The 14,589-nt window shown below is 48.5% G+C and overlaps 1 protein-coding gene across 1 annotated transcript in view; it reads right to left on the reverse strand.

The window, feature by feature from the left end:
- The window catches only part of DRAXIN (dorsal inhibitory axon guidance protein), a 189,132-nt gene extending 175,719 nt beyond the window's left edge, over positions 1–13,413 (reverse strand). Inside the window, exon 1 of the mRNA XM_086920039.1 lies at positions 13,364–13,413. The gene's annotated coding sequence lies outside the window, so the exon portion shown is untranslated. The remainder of the gene's footprint in view (positions 1–13,363) is intronic.
- Positions 13,414–14,589: the final 1,176 nt, after the last annotated feature.

The following is a 14,589-nucleotide window of genomic DNA, read 5'->3' on the forward strand; positions in this document are numbered from 1 at the left end:
TTGCACTAGAGAAATGTGGGGTGGACAGCAACTGTCACATGGGACACGAACGGATAACATTTCAAACCAGAGCTACGAGAAGTCATCTTACATCTGTTATAGGAGAATGGATCTCACACCTGGGGCGAGCGGTGCAGAGCAGATCTCACGCCTGGGACGCAGCGAACAGCACCTAATACATGAGCAGACAGCATCTCATATCTGTGATAGAAGTAGGACAGAAAGTATCTCTCATTCAAGATGCGACAAGACAAGAGTATCCCACATAGGGCCAGAAGGACAGGATATTCCACATCAGGCAACGCATATTAAACTAGGAACTTGAACACCCATGAGAGAGGAGGTGACCATCTCACACTTGGAGAAGGAGGACAGAACGAGGCGCACACAAAAATGAGCTGAGAACGTCTTCCACAAATGACTTGAGCAGAGAGCAGTTCACACCTGAGATAGAAGTAGAGAGAATCACACACTTGGGAGAAGATGATAGGGAGCCTCAGATCTGGGACAGAAGAGGCAGGGAGCATCTCACACCCAGGCAGCAGAAAACATCTTATCTTGAGATCGGAACAGAGAAAATCTCACGCCTGGACGAGCAGGATAGAATGTGTTATACTATGGACAAGAGCCTAAATAATTTCATACATGAGATTCCTGGATTGACTATTTCACAGCCGACACAGAGGAGTAGAGTAACACAAATCAAGAAACTGAGCTTAAAGAATTTTACTCCTAAGGTGTGAACATAGAGTACTGCTCATTGGAGACAGGAGCAAAAGCCATCTCACCTGGAACATGAGCAGATAGCATGTTAGTTGTGAACAGAGGGCAAGTGGATTTTTTTAAACAAAAAAAATGATTCTAGTGTGATGGTATTAATATCAATTCCGCTCGCCTGTTTTCCGTAGTAATATGCACAGTGGAGTACTTTTCAGCGGGATTACTGGAATTAGGTGATTTTGCACCCATATCATTTTTTTGCATAATTGTGGGATTCACACGTGCCACATAATGTGTCATCTGCTGCATATGCTGCAGAATTAACATACACATTTTGTTCCAAGCTCAAACAGATCAAAGGTTACCCAAAATGTGAAAACGTGTTGAATTCAAACACAATTGAAACTTAAAGAACGATGACTAATTTCGTTTTGTAACAATGTTTATTTTGTGTGAAAGCTCCGAGCAGCCTAGCTAGGGCACAGTGGGACTTCTTCCGATTGTAGGAAGTAGCCATTGTCTAAAACCAACAGTTATTTACTTGTTTATCTCTAATAAACCCAGCACTGAAAGAGCTTTACTGCCTCCCCACAGACCAATAATCAAATTCAAAACCCTGCACTGCACCGTATGTACATATTATGGTGGAAAAGACCCAGAATTCCTGCAGAAAGTCAGGTTTCGCCTAATCTTGGCCACAATATAGGCTGAATCACATATGGGACATTCATTACCCAAACCAGATTCATATACAATGAGTAGGGGGGAAGAAGTACTGACTCGCAGCTTTGGTACACATTGGGCCTACATTTGGGCTCCCAACACAGCCAGCCATTGACAAGGAGCCTTTACAAGGGGAAGAGCAAATCACAAACAAAGGCAGGGGCCATGCTCTGTAAGATGGGTCCAAGACTCTCCTCACATGACCCCCACACAACCCCTGGCACAAAGCCCCTGATAACAAACCCACCTTCCCCTATGGATGACCCTGTATGGGTCCACCTTCTATTTACTTTCAACCGCTGAGGCCACTCGTCAGCGGGGTATAAACAACAAAGAGGCCCTGGGAGTTCTGAGAAACACCTTATGCAGAAGGTCAAACAGGTGGCACAAAAGTGCAGAGCAGTGTGCTTTAAGATGAAGAGATCTCTGGGCCTCAGGGGCTCGTTTAATGTTTGATATAAAAGGAGGGGAGGGGTGGGGGCACCAAAAAGAGTGCCTGCCGTCGCTGCGGTAGCCTTTGGGCGAAATGGTGCAGTCCCAAAAAAACCCTGACACCAAAATGTGTGGAAAAGACTGCTTCAATGAAGCAGGTGTGCATTACGACGACATCACCCTTGGCTCTCAGCCTTATAGGTCACACTAAATATTGCATATCACTTACCTCATTTCCCACCTCCCCTAAATAACCAAAGCTCTCACACACAACTATGCTTAAACTCCTGCAAACCTGAACCTACGGCGTATAACTGATGTGACAACCCTACCCCACCCCATGCACCTTCTTTGAAATGAAATGAAATGAAATTGTGTTTTGTAGAGCGCGTTACTACCCGGAGGCCTCGTAGCGCTGTAGAACGGTAGGTTTTGTTGGAGGTTGCTGTCTACCTTAATGGAAGAGAAGAGTTTTTACGTTTTTCTTGAACTTTTGTAGGGCGGGTTCACAACGCAGTGTGGGTGGCAGGGAGTTCCAGGCTAGGGCTGCATTCAGTGAGAAGGAGCGTCCACCCCATCTGGCCCGTTTGATTTTCTTGGTTGTGGCCAGAAAAGCTGTGCTAGAGCGAAGTGATCTCGACGGATGGTAGGGGGTGGCGAGGGAACAGATCATTGCAGGGCCTTTCTTCCACATGGCCTTGTGCATAATGCACATCGCCTTGAATTTTACTCTGGCTTGGATGGGCAGCCAGTGTAATTTTCTCAGGGCGGTGGCTCCTGAATGTCTTCGGGGGAGTCCAAGGAGAAGGCGGGCTGCTGCGTTCTGAGTTACTTGGAGTTTTTTTATTGTGCTGGAGGGGGCGCCCAAATAGAGGGCATTCCCATAATCAAGACGGACAGGACAATGGCCTGGACCATTATTCTTCGGGCTTGAAACGGGAGGAGAGGAAGGACCTTCCTTAGCATCCTCAGTAGGCCAAAACATATGGCAGACAATATTGGTGCCTGTTGATTGAAGCTAAGTGTATCGTCCAACCATACACTTAGGCTTTTAATCCGATCCTTTGGTTCTGGTGGGGTGTCCATGCAGATAGTCCAATCAATGGTAGACCTTGGTACTGCTGTGTTCCCGAGGAACATTAACTCTGTTTTATCCCCATTTAATTTCAGGTGGGACAAAGTCATCCATTTTGTTATGGCTTCTAGGCAGCCACTCAGATTGTGGGGAGTGCTGTCTGGATGATTCAGGGACACTACTAATTGTGTGTCGTCGGCATAGGTTATGATTTCAAACCCAAATGGGTGTACGATTCCTGCCAAGGGTTCCATGTACACATTAAATAGTGTGGGACTCAGGGAGGAGCCGTCTTGACTCCTTGAACTTTTAATAAAACTGCTTCTACATTGAAACTTCGATCAACCCTGCATAAGCACCTTCTCATCAGTGACAACCCGTATACAATAGTAACCTTCCTTGCACACCTGACCCATTACCGCCAACCTTTTGCCCACATATGACCCCATCTTCAACCCTTAACAATAGGGATGGAAGGGCGGGGACAAAACCTATCTGGCTTAGCTCCAACCACAGTCTCTCTCTTCCTACACTTAAGTGGCACCCCACCCCATTAGGCACCCTGTCTTAACCCTAAACCTCTACACTTCTGCAAAACTACCAATAGGGCAGCACAGTCACCTGGACTGCAAAACTGCCCCAAACAGCCCGGGCGGACAGACCTCAAAATTCAACTGCCCTACCAATCCCCTCTTTTTCCACTGAAGCAGTTCCCACCTTCATGCTTCTGCAACAAAAAAGCACAGCAACCACATGTCCCAACACATACATTAGCAGACTTTCTTTTAAAAGACATTCTCAAAGAAGGCTTTTTTCCAGGAAAAAAGAGCAAATATCCCACACACGCTGGGTGCTTCCTGCCAGCACGTGACTAGCATTTGTGTAACTTTTAGTTCCGGGACCAATATGATTTAGATATTGGTCCCAGAGAGGAAAGACGCCGGCAGCAAAGTCACTGGAAGACCTGCCCCGCCAATCAATTCTATTTGCATCATTTGAGTCTCCGGGCTGGTGGGGGTCCCTCATCAGGGAAGCATTACGACGAATAGAAACAGAAACACTGTGGCTTTAAGAGCCATGCAGGGGAAAATGTTTTTAAGAAACATTTTCTGCTTAAGTTGGCAGACTGCAGAAAGCCACAAAGCCTGCTAACAGCCTCTAGTCCTGAAATATCATAACAATTGAAAGATAACCCGTGGGAAATGAACAAAACGAGGATCATGTGATGCAGTTTTTTTTCTCGGTTTTTATATAGCACGAACTAGACCTGAAGGTATTGGAGCGCTTTGCATGAGCATTATTTACTTTACACAACGATATATTCTTTTTTTTAGTTAGGCAAGGGAAGATGAATGGGCTTTTTGTGACGCAACACCTGCGTAAAATATGCGCCACACTGCGACATATTTACAAAGTGACGCATCCAAGCAGATGCGTCACATTGTAAACCCCTGCGCTACATTATACCTGCGTCAGGTATAATCAAGTGCAGGTTGGGCGTTCCCATGCAAAAAAGGGTTGTAGAAGTGGCACAGTGAAATTTATCAGATTTTACTACACCACTTCTAGGTCACCACTGCTTCAAATCCTTATGCCTGCCTCACAGCAGTCATAAGACTGACGCAGGCCCTTTCACATCGGAATTGCCCCATGTGAAAGGACAGGACATATTGCTGGAGTGGTGTCTGTTTTCAGACACACTTCAGCAATGTGTCAATTTTGCGCATAGAAATGCATCAGGAATACTGAAGTATCTTTAAATCCTTGCCACATGGAGCGCAGTACAGTAAATATGGCGCATCCATGGTGTTCCAAGAAGGAATAAAAAGTGATGCATCGCTGTTTTCATGCAGCGATGCAACACTTTTCATAAACGAGGCCCTTAGTGATTAGCCCAGAATCACAGGATGTTGAGCCGACGCCGAGAATCAAACCTGGTTCCCCAGTTCCAAACATTGTGACTTAGTGGATAGTCTGATCTGTATTGTTGAATGGCTTTTGCTTTAATGTAAATTAAGACATGGCTTGACTGAAGGAGCTGTTTCGTATTTGAAAGGTTGAATATTAGAAAAGAAAGAATATTTGTTACAGGAGTCGCCACTGCTGATTGGGTTCTGGAGAAGAATTTTGTTGCACAGTTGATATTACAGAAGGGAAATCAATAGGGGAGAAGCGACAGTAGAGCCCAGTGATAACCAAGGGCAAAAGGACAGGGCATCCCTGTTGTGAATTCAGATACTGTCCTGGGACCAGGTTACATGCATTTTGCAGCTGACTGAGCTATTTAGCTCTGCAACCAGTGCTGGGCATTAGGGGTATCGCATGGGATCTCAATTCTAGCAGCTATTTATGGGCCAGATCTGGGATCCGGCCTACCCAGGGAAATATGCTGAATTTGTCCTGGTGTCATTTTCCTACACTGGAACACAATTCAGCAATGGCTGCATGTTGTTCCGTTCAGTGCAGCAGGCAACGAGGGGGATTTCTTATTTCTCTTCCTACCGGGCACAAACAAAGGCCTGATTTAAAGCATCATCAGCCCTTCTTTTGTATAATTATCATCCAGGATGAAAGCCATCTGCAAGCTAACACCTAGATGCCAATTCAATGGAGGGAGACAAAGGCACACAGCTTACCAGTTCACAATTACTTTGGAGAAGCGATAACTTGAAAGCAGGTTTTTTACATTGCTCAGGCCCCCTATGTAGGAGATGTGCATGCCCTTTAAAAATACAAAATGTTTGTGCGTGGATTAGTAATTACACTAAAAAATATTTTAATGGCACATACCAATGTATTTTTTCTTTTGTTCTTTTATAGCGCTACTCATCCCAGTGTACAGTGACACAACGCTTTACATCACACACAGAGACCCAATAAATCACACAAGTGAGTAAATCAATGTACAGGAAATGTTACCTAAGACAATGATGGTTATAACAAGCTGTAAAAATCACATATCATCCATACTTATAGACATTATATGTTAGGAGTGAACCGTTGGGAGGAATATAATGTCAGGATATAAAACATAACACAGTGATTGCGGATGTCTGTAATAGCAAGACTTTAGTAATTCCAAGAGGAGACCTTATTTGGAGTATTAGAATAACTACATATTGAGAAAAATACAATAGGGATCTAAACCTATGGATTACAGTTGCATGCAGCTCCTTGAAGCCGATATATAGATTGTTGTTCTATATGAGAAGGAATGCAACTTAGGAACTGGTAGTAACAAAATGATCTTTGTGTCAAAAGCAGTAGCCCACCTACCTATCTACATAAAATACAAATCTGTAATCTACATATTGCACAATTTGCTTTTCAGTAGGGACATTAACCCTCTAAACTACTTTATGAGTCAAAACTCGGATTGGACAAAACACAGAACTCTCTTTGAACTGCATTAACCACCAGAGTTATCGTCCCGCTATTATAATGCCCTCAAAACTGCTGACCAACAGGTGTCGTAACTAGGCCTGGGCGGAGTTCTCGGAATTTCACAAAAAACTGCTGCATTCCACACTGAGTTACACAAACGGTGGAGTGAGGTAAACCACCCTGAGTTTTTAGCGCCAGGCATCCGCATGAACTGCACCATGTGCAGCGCAAGAGGGCGCGGCTTCTTTCTGCCGCTCAAGTAGATGTTCTGCTCGAGCAACAGCTTCCACAAAGCGAACGGAAGGTTTCTCAACATGAACGGTAGCGACCTGCCACTACTGCCCGCGTTGAGAAATCTCGCCGTCGAGCATTGGATTTTCCTTGCTCAATCAACTTAGCGTTGACAAACCGCGGGAGAGGAGAAACTCCAAGCTGCGCCACTCCGCAGAGTTTTTGGGAACTCTGCATTCTACGCCGAGTGGGGAAAAATAAATAAATAAATAAATAAATAAATAAATAAAAACTCTGCAAGCCGGGTTTACCGCCCAAGCCTAAAATTAACCATGTAAGAAGATGTGTTAAAATCATCCTCTTTGTAACAAGATAAGTAAGCTACAACAGATTTGCTGTCACATTTATCGTTGTTTACCAATTTCTTTGCAGAAGATTTTTTTAAAAACAAATGTACGTTGACCCTCGAACTCTGGTTTTGTAGCTCTGCCCCTCGTGACTCCACCCTCTTTCCTCCACCACACTTGGACCGCCAAATAATGGGTTCACGGAGTACATTATTTTTTTCTATTCCAGCTCTACTGGTGACTGACTGATTAAACAGTGCAAATGTATATTTTCTATGAGTGTGGATTCGTTCTCGCACTGATCAGACGGCCCAAATATAATTTTGCACGGTCGATCGGTGCAAATGCTGGTGCAAAACATGCCTCCTAAAAGGCCAGTCTGGGAGAACTTCGGGGGCTTTTCAAAGAGCTTCGCCCTGTGTTGGATGTCTCTACCGATAGACACACCGCAGGAACTGAGGTAAGGAGAGGGCTGTCGGTTCCTGCCCTTCCCCGCCAGTAGAATGTCGTATTTTAGAAGCTTGAGCGGGTACAGGACAAAAGGGTATCATTATCCACACATATCATATACTGCTGACCGCGCAGCTCCCATCGTGCACAGCGCGAGCGCGCGTCCTCTCGGACTAGACTGGAGAGACCGAATCCTTAAATAATTTATTGAAAAGATTGGAGGTGACAGTGACAGATTCACTCACACCTGGGACAGGAACAAAATCCATTTCACACCGGGGGAAGAAACAGGGAGCACGTCACACTACGTCAGAAAAAAAAGCATCTCAGTCCTGGGACAGGAACAAAGAGCATCTTCTTGGAAGAGAGACAGGTGGCATCTCACAAGAAGCGCAGGAATAGAGCGCATCTCGCACCTCGAGCAAGGACTGCCAGCATCTCACACGTCGAAAGAGGAGAAAGGCTAAGATTTAGGACAAACCACGTGGGACCTGGGGGTCAGAGCATCTAAAGGGTCAGGAGGAAGCAGAGAGCCCGTCTCTCCTCTGACAGGCAGGGAGCTTTCCACACCTGGGACAGGAACAAGAGAGCGTTTCGCGCACGTACTCTAGTAGGTCGCATCTCACACCTTGAAAAGGGCATCTCAACGGCCAATTAATGATGGAATCAACTCACGGGATGAGGGGCCGAGCATCTGACACGAGGACCTTGAGCAGAAAACACGCCACACAGGACAGGAGATGGGGAAGCGGGGAACAATGCCGGCCTGAGAGGGGGTGGGAACCGCTCGAGCCTGGGACAGGAGCGAACACAGACTTGAACCCGCGCCAGGGTGGCACGCCATCTTACAGTTACTGCCTCAGATACCCCCATTCACCCTCCTAGACACACAACCATTTAATGTATCAGGTGCACCTCAGTACTGCCTTAAACGCGTTCTCTGCCCCTACAAGATGCACCCTCATTGACCCACAGACGCACGCCCATCACTGCACCACCAGATAACCCCCCAATCACTGCACCAGATACCCCCTCACTCACTGTATCAGATACCCCCTCACTCACTGTATCAGATACCCCCTCACTCACTGTATCAGATAACCCCTCACTCACTGCACCAGATACCCCCTCACTCACTGTACCAGATACCCCCTCACTCACTGTATCAGATACCCCCTCACTCACTGTATCAGATACCCCCTCACTCACTGTATCAGATAACCCCTCACTCACTGCACCAGATACCCCCTCACTCACTGCACCAGATACCCCCTCACTCACTGTACCAGATACCCCCTCACTCACTGTATCAGATACCCCCCTCACGCACTTTACCAGATACCCCCTCATTCACTGTACCAGATACCCCCTCCTTCACTGTACCAGATAACCCCGAATTCACTGTACCAGATACCCCCTCACTCACTGTAAAAGACACCCCTGAATTCACTGTACCAGATTCGCCCTCACTCACTGTACCAGATACCCCCTCATCCACTGTTCCAGACACCCCTGAATTCACTGTACCAGATACACCCTCACTCACTGTATCAGATACCCCCTCATTCACTATGCCAGATACCCCCTCACTCACTGTACCAGATAACCCCAAATTCACTGTACCAGATACCTCAGAATTCACTGTACCAGATACGCCCTCACTCACTGTACCAGATATCCCCTCATTCACTGTACCAGATACGCCCTTGCTCACTGTACCAGATACCCCCTCATCCACTTACCCAGACATCCCCGAATTCACTGTACCAGATACCCCCGAATTCACTGTACCAGGTACGCCCTCACTCACTGTACCAGATACCCCCTCATCCACTGTACCAGACATCCCCGAATTCACTGTACCAGATACCCCCGAATTCACTGTTCCAGATACACCTTCACTCACTGTACCAGATACCCCCTCATTCACTGTACCAGATACCCCCTCACTCACTGTACCAGATAACCCCGAATTCACTGTACCAGATACCTCAGAATTCCCTGTACCAGATACGCCATCACTCACTGTACCAGATACCCCCTCATGCACAGTACCAGATACCCCCTCACTCACTGTACCAGATAACCCAGAATTCACTGTACCAGATACACCTTCACTCACTGTACCAGATACCCCCTCATTCACTGTACTAGATACCCCCTCACTCACTGTACCAGATAACCCCAAATTCACTGTACCAGATACCCCCTCATTCACTGTACCAGATACCCCCTCACTCACTGTACCAGATAACCCCGAATTCACTGTACCAGATACCCCCGAATTCACTGTACCAGATACCCCCTCACTCACTGTACCAGATACACCCGAATTCACTGTACCAGATACACCCGAATTCACTGTACCAGATACGCCATCACTCACTGTACCAAATACCCCCTCATCCACTGTACCAGATATCCCCTCACTCACTGTACCAGATACCCCCGAATTCACTGTACCAGATACCCCCTCACTCACTGTACCAGATAACCCCGAATTCACTGTACCAGATACCCCCTCATTCACCGTACCAGATACCCCCTCACTCACTGTACCAGATAACCCCAAATTCACTGTACCAGATACCCCCTCATTCACTGTGCCAGATACCCCCTCACTCACTGTACCAGATAACCCCAAATTCACTGTACCAGATACCCCCTCACTCACTGTACCAGATACACCCGAATTCACTGTACCAGATACGCCATCACTCACTGTACCAAATACCCCCTCATCCACTGTACCAGATATCCCCTCACTCACTGTACCAGATACCCCCGAATTCACTGTACCAGATACCCCCGAATTCACTGTACCGGATACCCCTCACTCACAATACCAGATACCCCCTCACTCACTGTACCAGATAACCCCGAATTCACTGTACCAGATACACTTCACTCACTGTACCAGATACACCTTCACTCACTGTACCAGATACCCCCTCATTCACTGTACCAGATACCCCCTCACTCGCTGTACCAGATAACCCTGAATTCACTGTACCAGATACACCCGAATTCACTGTACCAGATACACCCGAATTCACTGTACCAGATACGCCATCACTCACTGTACCAAATACCCCCTCATCCACTGTACCAGATATCCCCTCACTCACTGTACCAGATACCCCCGAATTCACTGTACCAGATACCCCCTCACTCACTGTACCAGATAACCCCGAATTCACTGTACCAGATACCCCCTCATTCACCGTACCAGATACCCCCTCACTCACTGTACCAGATAACCCCAAATTCACTGTACCAGATACCCCCTCATTCACTGTACCAGATACCCCCTCACTCACTGTACCAGATAACCCCAAATTCACTGTACCAGATACCCCCTCACTCACTGTACCAGATACACCCGAATTCACTGTACCAGATACGCCATCACTCACTGTACCAAATACCCCCTCATCCACTGTACCAGATATCCCCTCACTCACTGTACCAGATACCCCCGAATTCACTGTACCAGATACCCCCGAATTCACTGTACCGGATACCCCTCACTCACAATACCAGATACCCCCTCACTCACTGTACCAGATAACCCCGAATTCACTGTACCAGATACACTTCACTCACTGTACCAGATACACCTTCACTCACTGTACCAGATACCCCCTCATTCACTGTACCAGATACCCCCTCACTCGCTGTACCAGATAACCCCGAATTCACTGTACCAGATTCCCCCGAATTCACTGTACCAGATACCCCCTCACTCCCTGTACCAGATAACCCCGAATTCACTGTACCAGATACCCCCTCACTCACTGTACCAGATACCCCCTAATTCACTGTACCAGATACACCCGAATTCACTGTACCAGATACGCCATCAGTCACTGTACCAAATACCCCCTCATCCACTGTACCAGATATCCCCTCATTCACTGTACCAGATACCCCCTCACTCACTGTACCAGATAACCCCGAATTCACTGTACCAGATAAACCTTCACTCACTGTACCAGATACCCCCTCATTTACTGTACCAGATACCCCCTCACTCACTGTACCAGATAACCCCGAATTCACTGTACCAGATACCCCCTCATTCACTGTACCAGATACCCCCTCACTCACTGTACCAGATAACCCCGAATTCACTGTACCAGATACCCCCTCACTCACTGTACCAGATACCCCCGAATTCACTGTACCAGATACACCCGAATTCACTGTACCAGATACCCCCGAATTCACTGTACCAGATACACCCGAATTCACTGTACCAGATACCCCCGAATTCACTGTACCAGATACACCCGAATTCACTGTACCAGATACCCCCTCACTCACTGTGCCAGATACCCCCGAATTCACTGTACCAGATACACCCGAATTCACTGTACCAGATACACCCAAATTCACTGTACCGGATACCCCTTCATTCACTGCTTCAGAGACCCTCTCATTCCCTGCCTCTCATACCCTGTCATTCTCTGTCCCAAATACCGCTCATTCACTTACCTCACCTCACCCGCAGTCACTGCCAGAGATACGCCTCACTTACTAATCCAAGTTGCTGCTTTAGATCCCCCGTCGTTCACTGCCCCGCAAATGCCTGATTTGCTACCTTAAGCTCCCATCTGATGTACCGCCTCCAGACACCCATCATTCACTGCCCCAGATATCCACTCTTCACTACCCAGAGACCATCTAATTCACTGCCCCAAATACCCGCTCAATGTCTGCGTCTGACAGTCTGTCTGTCTGTCTGAGCTACACCCTCATTGACCAACCTCGAGACCCTCACATTCATGACCCAGACACCCCCCACTTCACTGCCTCATATCCATCCTCGTTCACTTCCTCTGATACCCCGCCATTCTCGGTCCCAAATGCCCCTCGTTCACTACCTCAGTTACCCTCATTCACTGCAATAGACACCCCCTCATCACTACCCCGGGCCCGGAGACTTCCCCAGTCACTCCTTTAGATATCCCTCATTCTCTGCCCGAGATACACTCCCTTTACCTGCCCTACATACGCCCCATTTACTGCCTCGAACCTCCTCTCATTCACTATCCTAGATATCACATCCTCCTTCACTACCCAGATATACCCACATTCACTACCATGGGCAGTCCACATTTCACCGCTCAGATCGTTCCCTGCCCCAGACACACCATCATCCAGTGACCCAGCTACCCCTACTTCACCGCCTAATGCCCTCCGCATTTACTTCTTCAAATGCCCCCACACTCTCTACCTCAAGAACCCCATCCACAACTTCATTCACTGTCCTCGATAACGCCTTCAACCCATACGCCCCCTGCTTTACTGCCTTAGAGCCCTCTTTTTAACTACCCCAAAAACTTTATCAAGAAACCCGTCTTTTACAGTCCAGAAAACCCTCGTGTCCTTTCCGAAACACCTCATTGTTCACTTTACGACACCCAATCACTTCAATATCCCGATACGAACAATGTACAGCCGATAATCCAGTGCCCGAGGTCTGACACCGCCTCCTTCATGTCGCGATGTCATGTCACTCATTACCTACCCGACACATCCTTCAATGTTCGCACCCGTCCTCATTCAGCGGCAGTCACTCCCTCCCTGCCCCAGGTCCTCTCTCACTCACGTTCAGAGACCCCTGTATTCACTGCCCCTTAATCCGCCGCCCTATACTTTATTGCCAGTAACCCCCCCCCCCCCTCCCCCCTCACTGCACCAATACTTTGTTCGGAATCGTCACCCCCCTCAGTTCCGAAGCAGTGGACTTGCGAGGGGGCAAAACCACGCAGACGAGGGAGGGCAGTTATCAGAGACCTTAAGGGGCAATTATGGGGCAGTGGTGAAATGGTGGGGAACGGAAAAAGTGTGGTGCTCTGGAAAGGTCGGGGGCGCAGTCGGTGCAGGCCGTCTCCACATTACCCCCGGGTCCACACTGCACACTACATGGGGACGGCCCGGGGGCCAGAGGGGGGGGGGGGGGGGGGGGGGTAAAGTGCATGTGCTCCGTCCCTACCTGTCGGCAGCTCCTCCGCCTCTGAAGCCAGCTTCGGAATAAAGCCTCGTGCGCGGGGTAGGAGGGTGGGGAAGCGTCGTAAGGCGGGCGGAGGGTGCACATTGAGGGGGGAGGAGTTGAGATGAAAGACGGTCTGAGGAGGAGGCATCCGAGGGTCTTAGGGTGTCTCTGCGTGTGTGGGGAGGGGCTGGGGTGGTGGAGCCTGGCGTGGGGGTGGTGGGGCGGCGAAGGGAGTAAGTTGTCCCCACAGAGCATGCTGAGGAGGGAAGGACCCAGGGGCAGTTTTAATACCCTGGCCGGGAGCGAGAGTGTTGGGGTTCACTTGTGGTTACACGGGCGGCTAGCTACCACATCGCCACGAGTTGGGGCGTTGGCACAAAGAAGTGAAGCGTACATGGCGCTTTATTATTGCACCTGCTCGGGAGGCGAGGATCACACATTGCACTGTTAATTCCCCGGCGGTGGTGATGAGTGAGCACGCAGGGCGTTGCTAATACCCGGAGGACGAAGTTAAGGAGCACGCGGCGCATTCACACGACCCCCGCGCAGGAGGTTAGGGGGCACAAAACGCGTCAATAATAAACGAGTGAAGGGAATTAGGGCGCCCACGGGGCATCTTTAACACCGTGGAGAAGAGTTGTTGTAACACAGAGAGAGTGCCGTTACTAATACCCCAAAGTAGGCAGCGAGGGAGCACATGGGGCAGCATTAATACCCCTGCAGAGGCGATGACAGAACACATAAGGCAGTATTAATACCCCAGTGTAGGCGGCGGGGAGCACAGAGGGCATTAATACCCGCTGCAGAGGAGATGACAGAACACATAAGGCAGTATTAATACCCCAGTGTAGGCGGCGGGGGAGCACAGAGGGCATTAATACCCGCTGCAGAGGAGATGACAGAACACATAAGACAGTATTAATACCCCAGTGTAGACGGCGGCGGAGCACAGAGGGCATTAATACCCGCTGCAGAGGAGATGACAGAACACATAAGGCAGTATTAATACCCCACTGTAGGCGCGACGGAGCACACAGGGCATTAATACCCGCTGCAGAGGAGATGACAGGACACATAAGGCTGTATTAATACCCCAGTGTAGGCGCGAGGGAGCACACAGGGCATTAATACCCGCTGCAGAGGAGATGACAGAACACATAAGGCAGTATTAATACCCCAGTGTAGGCGCGAGGGAGCACACAGGACATTAATACCCGCTGCAGAGG

Source organism: Lissotriton vulgaris, chromosome 5 (genome assembly GCF_964263255.1).
Source record: "Lissotriton vulgaris chromosome 5, aLisVul1.2, whole genome shotgun sequence".
NCBI lineage: Eukaryota > Metazoa > Chordata > Amphibia > Caudata > Salamandridae > Lissotriton > Lissotriton vulgaris.